The sequence below is a fragment of the Mustela erminea genome, chromosome 1 (genome assembly GCF_009829155.1).
Source record: "Mustela erminea isolate mMusErm1 chromosome 1, mMusErm1.Pri, whole genome shotgun sequence".
Lineage (NCBI taxonomy): Eukaryota > Metazoa > Chordata > Mammalia > Carnivora > Mustelidae > Mustela > Mustela erminea.
Genome location: NC_045614.1, coordinates 67,192,227 through 67,202,067, shown reverse-complemented (window position 1 = coordinate 67,202,067; position 9,841 = coordinate 67,192,227). Strand labels below are relative to the sequence as shown.

Sequence of the window (9,841 nt, the reverse complement as noted above, 5' to 3'; positions counted from 1 at the left end):
GTCTTAGGGGTTCGCGGGCGAGAGCCACGGGAACATCTACGGCTCTCACCCTTGTGCTCTGTCTGGCCTCAGCGCTGTGAATAAATAATAGGAGGCTGAGAACTACATAAGAGCCAGCCTGATTAACGCTGTTCCTTCTGCCATAGATACCCTCTTGCATTCCTTCCCAGTTGACTTCAGTTCTTCATTCAAAGACCAATTCAGGGTGCCTGGGTGGCTCAGTGGGTTAAGCTGCTGCCTTTGGCTCAGGTCATGATCTCAGGGTCCTGGGATCGAGTCCCGCATCGGGCTCTCTGCTCAGCAGGGAGCCTGCTTCCTCCCCTCTCTCTCTCTCTCTCTACCTGCCTCTTGTGATCTCTGCCTGTCAAATAAATAAATAAAATCTTAAAAAAAAAAAAAAAAAAAAAAGACCAACGCCACTTTCTCCCTAAGCTTCCACCAGCCTGGGAGGATCTGACCTGTAGTCATCCTGCGCGGAGATTGCCCTACCTTGAGAGTTTGTCACACAGCCAGGAAATGGGGGCAGAAATGCAGAGAAACGACTTGCAAGGGCTTTGGGGTCAGGGGCCGAGCTTCATTCACAGCCAGGTTTCACAGCCTCCGTCCTGAGTGACCTCAGGGAAGAGAATGGGCCTCTCTGTGATCAGCTGTCTCATCAGTAGAAGGGAGGAAGATGGACAACACTTCATTAGAGTGGCTGGACTGTCAGACAGATAAACCTGACAAAAGGTCTTATCACTTCCCTAACCTGAATGCAGGAAGTTCAGGAGCTGAGGAGTGGGAGGGGGATTGAGGGCACCTTCTATTACCTAAAGGCTTTTTGGGAACAGGCACTTCCAGATTTGGGGCAGCTCAAGCAGGCATTGGCAGAAGTGGACAGAGCTGATGGAAGCCCCAGGAAGTGTTCTGTAGCATGAAGAAAATGGCTTGGGGCAGAGTGAGGTCTCCATACCAGGAGGAATGGGAAGGAGGACCCTCCTCCAAGGAGTGCTGAACAAGAAGACCCTTCTGACTTTATCCCAGATTCAGGACCTAGGACTGAAAAGGGAGCAAGTTCTGCAGTAGTTTCCTTTCAGGATTGTGAGTATTTTTGTCTCTGAAATGAGAGGACTGGGCTAGACATCTCATGGGGGACAACTGGCTTTTAGAAGGCAGCTGAACTGGGGCACCTGGGTGGCTCAGTTGGTTAAGCAACCGCCTTTGGCTCAGGTCATGGTCCCGGAGTCCCGGGATCGAGTCCCGCATCAGGCTCCCAGCTCCATGGGGAGTCTGCTTCTCCCTCTGACCTTCTCGCCTCTCATGTTCTCTCTCACTGTCTCTCAAATAAATAAATAAAAATATTAAAAAAAAAAGAAGAAGGCAGCTGAACTTTGGAAGCCCAACATTCCCAAACCCTTTCACTGTCCACCCTTGACATCATGACTTTCATTAGGAGCACCCCCCACTCCACTCCTATATCCTCTACAATTTGTCTCAGTGTCTCCTTCATTTTCAACATACTAAATACTAAAATCTCTCTGTCCCCTAAGGACCAGACTTTAATCTTCTCAAGAGTGGCTGTTCTTTCTCAAACATTCCCTGGTTCTAAAGGATTTGGTGGAGAAAATGATGATCTCCTTGCAGCTCATTTCCCCTTCTCAGTCATGTCTCTGTCCTCCTCCCTCAAATGCCCATCTCCTCTGAAATGCAGGCCCTCAGACTCTGCCACCACTACATCACAGTCATATCTACCGACAATCTGCCAATCCCTTCATTCACTGAAGATTCTTCACCTGGCTTACAGTCTTGCTCCTTCATTACATTACTCTCCATCATGCTTTTCAGCCATGATCACTGATGTTCACGTCAGTACCTTGGACCCAGTTCCTTAACTTCATTGTCAGCAGTCCTTTCTGCATCTCACTGGGTAGATGTCTACTTTGCCATCTCTTTTATGTCCATTTCAAGCATCCTACCTCCAGAAACCACTTTCTATTTTCCTACCACTTGTCTTAATAGCTCTTAGCTCTTCTCCAGTAATGCCCTGACCCCTTTGCGGTCTCCAACTTATTGGTTCACCACTCTTTTTTTTTTTTTTTTTGGAAAGAGAGCTTTTTATTACTTTTATGTACAGAAAACTCAACAGCATCCACTTAGCCCAGTTTGGTGGCCAGTTCTTTAGCCTTTGCATTCTCCAGCGTGGCAATGTGAACCACCAACTTTGGACCCAAGGTGTTGCCTCCCCAGACACAGAAGATCTCACCATATCTGTCACTGGAATTGGTCCTGATTGCTTTCACCAGCTTAGTCAAAGCTCCTTTGTCTTCCAAGTTAACTGTGTGAAGGCAACAGTGGCGCAGATCTTCCTGTGGATCGGATACCCTAGCCTGGTTTCCTCCTTGACAGTGTGGTAGGGAACCTCTATCTCATGACACAGAACAGATAGGACAACAGCCCCACCTCAATGGGATCCACATCATGTGCAATCTTTACCAGCTGAGCCTTCTTGTTTTCCACTAAGGTTGTGACAATATTAACCCAAGCTCAAAAGACAGGGGACCTCTTAGTTGGGACATCCCCTTTGCTGGGACATCCCCTTTGCTGGCAGCTTTCTTTTCAACCCAGACCAACAATTTCTGCTTTTTCTCCTGCTTTTCTCCGGACTGTATTTGGGCCAGCTCAAGCAGTTGAATAGCTGTTTGGTGGTCCAAGGCCTGGGGGAAGTGGTTAATCACGGGAGACACTTTTGGACATTTTATAGAGACTAGCTCTTTGCCATTACAACCAGATGTCATGGGGACATTTGACAAAGTGGTTGAAGTCCCTTTTGTCTGGATGTCCTGTCCAATGCTAAGATTATTGGTCTTTTTCTCAAACAGGGTATTGACCACATTCTTGGCCTCCAGCTTCTTATAGCATCAGGGACTGGGGCCAGCTTCTTCCTCTTTGCCTTTGCTTTTGGGATCTTGGATGGCTGGAAGAGAGAGTGGTTCACCACTCTTGCTGCCTATAACCCATCTTGTTTCTTTGCCTCCCTTCACCTAGTTACGATGCTGTGGTCCCATCACTATACCAGTTCACTTCAGTCATCATCAATTCCCTTTCTGCTCTGTTTCTAGATCCTCTTACCTTGGAGAACCCCCAACCCTAGTCAATTTAACTCTACTTACTTGTCACCCAAATCTGAGCAGCTTAATGTGGTGAAGAAAAAAAAATAGATGTGTGTAGACTGATCTCACATCTGGTTTCTAATCATGAATCTTATATGGGACCTTGCCCTTATCTAGCAGTCTTACTAGATTTCTCCCATTAGCTTACTCCTCCATTCTCTGAAATACCATTTCCGAAGTAGGAAATGGTATTTCAGAGAATACATCAGAATTCCAACGTTTCTCCCATTTCAGTTTTGACCATTTCTTGATTCATGGAGAAATTAGAAGAGCCTCCTCACTTCCCATTTTTCCAACCTGCTTGTACTGCATCATGTCCTATTAAAATGCATGGCCCTCCTCTGCTCTTACTAAGGTCAACAACTGCTCAATCTCTCTTCTCTGCTAGGTCACTCCCATATATATAAAAAACTTCTCCTTGACTCCATGTTCCACTTCCACTACAGCCAGTTTCTCTGCTTTCCTTTAGAGCAAATTTCTTCAGAAGAGCTGTCTGGCTTGTGGTCCTCGCCTGCCATTCTCTCTTGATCCAGTTCAGTCTGGTTTTATCTCAATAATTCCCTGAATTCTGTTCTTGTGTAAATCTACAACAACCACCATTTTCCCTAATACAAAACCAGTTTCCAAATAAGAACATGGTTAGCAAAATTGGAAAGCTCAAGGAAATCTTAGCTTATAGGAAGAGTGAAAGAAAACTTATGGTAAATATTCCATCATACATACTAAAATAATGCCACATCTGCCAAACAAGTTGGCAAATATTCTTAAAATATGAAAATTCTCATTGATAAGGGAGATAGAAGCAAACAGCCACTCATACACTTGTGAGAGGCCTGGGTCACCCTATTTATAGGGAAATTTGAGAATATGTATTAAAGGCCAGAAACATGTACTATTTGACCTAAGAATTCTACTTCAGGGTAGTTTTTCTTTTGGAATGAATTAGAACTAATCATTAAGATTGATGTAAGGAAGGCATCTAGGTGGTTCAGTTGGTAAAACATCTGCCTTCGGCTCAGGTCGTGATCCCAGGGTCCTGCTCAGTGGGGAGCCTGCTTCTCCCTCTCCTTCTGCCCATTCCCCTGCTTGTGCTCTTTCTCTGTCAAATAAATAAATAAAATCTTAAAAAAAAAAAAAAAGATTAAAGGAGAGACACGTGGCTGGCTCAGTTCGTTGAGCACCTGGTTTCAGCTGAGGTCATAATCTCAGGGTGGTGTGATCCAGCCCCATGCTCAGCGTGGAGTCTGCTTGAGTATTTTCTTCCTCTGCACCTCCTACCACCCTGCTGGCTCATGTGCTCTCTCTCTCTCTCTCAAATAAAATAAATAAATAAAATCTTTAAAAAAGAAGATTAATGTAAAGGAAAGTCATGGCAACAGTATCAAAACAGTGAAAAGTTGTTAATAATCTAAAGGCCAGGCCAAATAAAAAAAACGAATCAGCTGATTATGAACACTCACAACATAGTATATTATACAGTCTTTAAGCTACTGATCTGGAAGATCAGTAAATGAGAACGTCCTCCCAGGTATGACAAAATAATGAGTATATTCTGATACTATACACACACACACACACACACACACACACACATATATATATAGTATAAGTATATATCATACTATATATATGTATATATATAGTATGATTCTAATTTTGTATGGTGTTCATGTATATTCAAAAATTGGGCTCATTATTTATTGTTTAAATGTTATACACATTTATCTATCATATGTAGAAACTAAATGATGATAATCTCCTTGTAAATTATAGCTGTTTTTCTTTCTTTAAAACTTCTTTTTAGATTCTCTTAGATACCTGAAATGTCAGTGATAATATGAAATGTCACTGGAGAAATCCCACTGAACTCCATGTGTCTACTTTTATCTATTGGGATATCTCAGTCCTTCTTTTCATTGCCAACTTATTAGAAATAGGAGGCCATGCTCACTGTACTCACTTTATCCACCTCCATTCAGTCCCCATGCCATGGCTATTTCCACACTCTTGTCCTAATATTGCTATTAAGGAGAGACTCCCATCAGTTAGGAGCCTTGGTCTCCTAATTTTCAAGGCAAATTGCCACCTCTAGGTTCTTCCTTGAACCCATGGCATTTTATACTGTTTTCCATTATTTGATTCTCCAAAATCTGTATTCTTTTGCTTTCCAGGTTATAGACCGCTCCTGGCTTTCTTTCAATACAGTGTTTTCTTCTTCAGTCCATCCCATGTAAGTGGGTCCATCCATGTTGCACACATTACCTGAATTTTTAATTCCACTGGAAGATTTACCACAAAACCTGTAAAGTTCATCCTTTATGGCCTCTCACTTGCAATTTCCAAGGGCTCCTTTGAAGACCCTGGGGAGGACCTTACTATTAAAGGATATATATTTTTTTTTAAGTAAGAATATGACTTTCAGAAATTAAAGAAGACACAGATAAATGGAAGACCATTTCATGCTCATGGATCAGAAAAATAAACATTGTTAAAATGTCTATACTGCCTAGAGCAATCTATACTTTCAATGCCATTCCAATCAAAATTCCACCGGCATTTTTCAAAGAACTGAGACAAACAATCCTAAAATCTATATGGAATCAGAAGAGTCCCCAAATTGCTAGGGAAATGTTGAAAAAGAAAAACAAAACTGGGGGCATCACGTTGCCTGATTTCAAGCTTTATTACAAAGCTGTGATCACCAAGACAGCATGGTACTGGCATAAAAACAGTGGAACAGAGTAGAGAGCCCAGTTGACCCTCAACTCTCTGGTCAAATAATCTTTGACAAAACAGGAAAAAATATACAGTGGGGAAAAAATATACAGTGGGGAAAAGAAAAATATACAGTGGGGAAGATTCTCTTCAATAAATGGTGCTGGGAAAATTGGACAGCTATATGTAGAAGAATGAAACTCGACCACTCTCTTACACCATACACAGAGATAAACAGGAAATGGATAAAAGACCTCAATGTGAGGCAGGAATCCATTAGAATCCTAGAGGAGAACATAGGCAGTAACCTCTTCGATATTGGCCACAGCAACTTCTTTCAAGATATGTCTCCAAAGGCAAAGGAAACAAAAGCGAAAATAATTTTTTTTTTCAAAGATTTTATTTATTTGACAGAGAAAGATCACAAGTAGGCAGAGAGGCAAGCAGAGAGAGAGAGAGAAGAGGAAGCAGGCTCCCTGCCGAGCAGAGAGCCCAATGTGGGACTCGATACCAGGACCCTGAGATCATGACCTGAGCAGAAGGCAGAGGCTTAACCCACTGAGCCACCCAGGTGCCCCCGAAAATGAATTTTTGGGACTTCATCAAGATCAAAGGCTTCTGCACAGCAAAGGAAACAGTCAACAAAACAAAGAGGCAACCCACAGAATGGGAGAAGATATTTGCAAATGACAGTATAGACAAAAGGCTTATATCCAGGATCTATAAAGAACTCCTCAAACTCAACACACACAAAACAGATAATCATGTCAAAAAATGGGCAGAAGACATGAACAGACATTTCTCCAAAGAAGACATACAAATGGCTAACAGACACATGAAAAAATGTTCATCATCACTAGCCATCAGGGAGATTCAAATCAAAACCACATTGAGATATCACCTTACACCAGTTAGAATGGCCAAAATTAACTAGACAGAAAACAATGTGTGTTGGAGAGGATGTGGAGAAAGGGGAGCCCTCTTACACAGTTGGTGGGAATGCAAGTTGGTAAAACCACTTTGGAAAACAGTGTGGAGATTCCTTAAGAAATAAAAAGAGAGGGGCACCTAGGTGGCTCAGTGGGTTAAGCCTCTGCCTTCAACTCAAGTCATGATCTCACGGTCCTGGGATCAAGCCCTGCCCATCAGGCTCAGCAGAGAGCCTGCTTCCCACTCTCTCTCTGCCTGCCTCTCTGCCTACTTGTGATCTCTCTCTCTGTGTCAAATAAATAAAATATTTTTTAAAAAATTTAAAGAGAGCTTACCTATGACCCTGCAATTGCACTACTGGGTATTTACCCCAAAGAAACAGATATAGTGAAAAGAAGGGCCATCTGTACCCGAATGTTCATAGCAGCAATGGCCACAGTCACCAAACTGTGGAAAAAAACCAAATGCCCTTCAACGGACGAATGGATAAGGAAAATGTGGTCCATATACACTATGGAGTATTATGCCTCCATCAGAAAGGATGAACACTCAAATTTTGTATCAACATGGACAGTACTAGAAGAGATTATGCTGAGTAAAATAAGTCAAGAGAGAGAGTTATCATATGGTTTCACTTATTTGTGGAGCATAAGGAATAACACGGAGGACATGTGGAGATGGAGAGGAGAAGGGAGTTGGGGGAAATTGGAGGGGAAGACGAACCATGAGAGACTATGGACTCTGAAAAACAATCTGAGGGTTTTGAAGGGGTGGGGGATGGGAGGTTGGGGCAGCCTGGTGGTGGATATTATGGAGGACACATACTGCATGGAACACTGGGTGTGGTACATAAACAATGAATTCTGGTACACTGAAAAGAAATTTTAAAAATAAATTTTAAAAAAAGAATATGACTTTCATACAAATATAAAATAAACATATTAAAGATTTTATTTTAAGCATAGTGAGGGAACCAGGAAAATGTTATATCAATTTCAAAGGAAAAAAAGAACAGATGCATTTATAGATCAGGAATATTGAAGTGCATGTACAATTGGAGACAAAGATCCCTCCACTGGGCAGAATTCATTTGCATTTCAACATATAAGAATTATCTTATGGGACTCCTGGGTGACTCAGTCAGTTGGGCATCGGCCTTTGGCTCAGGTCAGGATCTCAGGGTCCTGGCATTGAGCCCTGCATAGGGCTCCCTGCTCAGTGGGGATCCTGCTTCTCTTTGTCCCTCTACTCTTCCCTCTTGCTCATTCTCTCTCTCTCTCTATGTCGACTCCAAGCCTATAGGAGTCTGATTATTGTCAAATTGCAAGTGACCAGTGAGTGGGCCTTTGTGAACAGTGCTGCAGCCACTAGGGGTCAAGGATGAAATGGGTCCCCAGTCTGTAAAACCAGCACTATCCTTAAGATATGCCTCCTGAATGTGCGTAAATTACAGACCTACTACTGGTCAAGTGGTTGTCCCATTGCCAACACCTAAAGTGGGACAAGGCCTGTTCCTAAAATAGGAAGTGTGACTCCCATCCACCACAGGTTTAAATGCTCAGTAAAGCCCTTCCCACTCGTTATTTTCCTTATTTCTCACCGTGATCCTGCACAGCAGCTGCTGTAGTTTCCACTTCGCATGTGAAGGCCCTGAGCTTGAGAGAGGGGAAATAACCCTCCCATGTCATTGGGGATGCCAGGACTTTGGGACCAGGTGCTGAACAGGGCCTCTCCATCCCCTTCTTACTGGTGTGGTCCACTGTGCTGCACATCTAACAGCAACACTTGTGTTCCAGCATGTGGCCACTTTCGGGCATTCCCTTTGCTCTGCATTGTCTGAGCTCCGTGGCGGTCCTGGGAGGTTAGGCAGGGCAGGGCTCAGGGCCTTGGTTTGCTCAGAAGGGGCAAACCCAGGGGCGAGCGAGACCCAGGAGAGGAGATGGTTTTCAGGGGTGTCAGGGAGGTGCAGCGTCCTGGGATGATGTAGATGAGAAATGGGAGCCCAGAGAAGAGACAGCTTCATTGGTGAGAAGGTAGCAGGGTCTTAATTAGGGCCTGCAAGAGCTGGGATTCCTGGGCCTCACCCCACGGAGTCTTTCTGAAGCCTGGATGACAAGATCTGGGAGAGAAGAGGAGAAAAGCTCTCCCTGGATTCACCAACACCAAAATAGAGAAAGGTCTTGACCACAGGTTGGGATCAGACCTCCTTGGGTTTGGGGCTCCCTTCTGATCTCAGGCAAGTTGCTGAGACTCTGAATGAGAGATAGAACCTCCCAATTCCTCCCCACCTCCAGTTCCACCAACAAGACTTCCAGATCCCCACTGGCATGTTTTCCCCGCTGGATTTCTTAGCTCGAGCTATTGCCACCTACCCCTGTCTCACTCTGGGCCTGTCTCTTGATTCTCACCTTCACCCCAGCTTCCTGCACCTCCTGGGGAACCAGGCTCCCACCCTTTGGCCATCCTTGCTCCCTTATCATCCAGTCACCAGGAGTTCCCTGTGGGCAGGATGAATGGGCTCTGAGGAGCAGGGCCCGGGTGGCGGGGCTTGAAGCTCAGCCCAGCAGCTTGGCTTTAGTGGGTAGGTGATAAGGGAGCATGTCGTCTTGTCCATGTTGTTCATTGCAGTATCCCTAGCACCTTGACCAGTGCCTGGCTCATAGAGGCATTGGAGAAAGATCTGTTTGGAGCAGACAATGCACAGAGTGAAGTGACAGCAGAAGTAAGCCAAACCTTAATTAGTTGAAATTTATCCTGCTTACAAAATTCTAAATACCCTATATTGATTTGTTTGTCCATTTTTTGACTATATATTGTTTGTTTCACGTTGGATGCTTTAAAGGCACTGGGAAGAGGGCTGTGAGTGAGCCTTAAAGGGGAAGAGATTAAAAAAGACAACTAGGGGCACCTGGGTGGCTCAGTGGGTTAAGCCGCTGCCTTTGGCTCAGGTCATGATCTCAGGGTCCTGGGATCGAGTCCTGCATCGGGCTTTCTGCTCAGCAGGGAGCCTGCTTCCTCCTCTCTCTCTCTGCCTGCCTCTCTGCCTA

At 44.2% G+C, this 9,841-nt stretch overlaps 1 pseudogene; it reads right to left on the bottom strand.

The window, feature by feature from the left end:
- Window positions 1-2,069: 2,069 nt before the first annotated feature.
- Window positions 2,070-3,464, bottom strand: LOC116589542 (annotated as a pseudogene).
- Window positions 3,465-9,841: the final 6,377 nt, after the last annotated feature.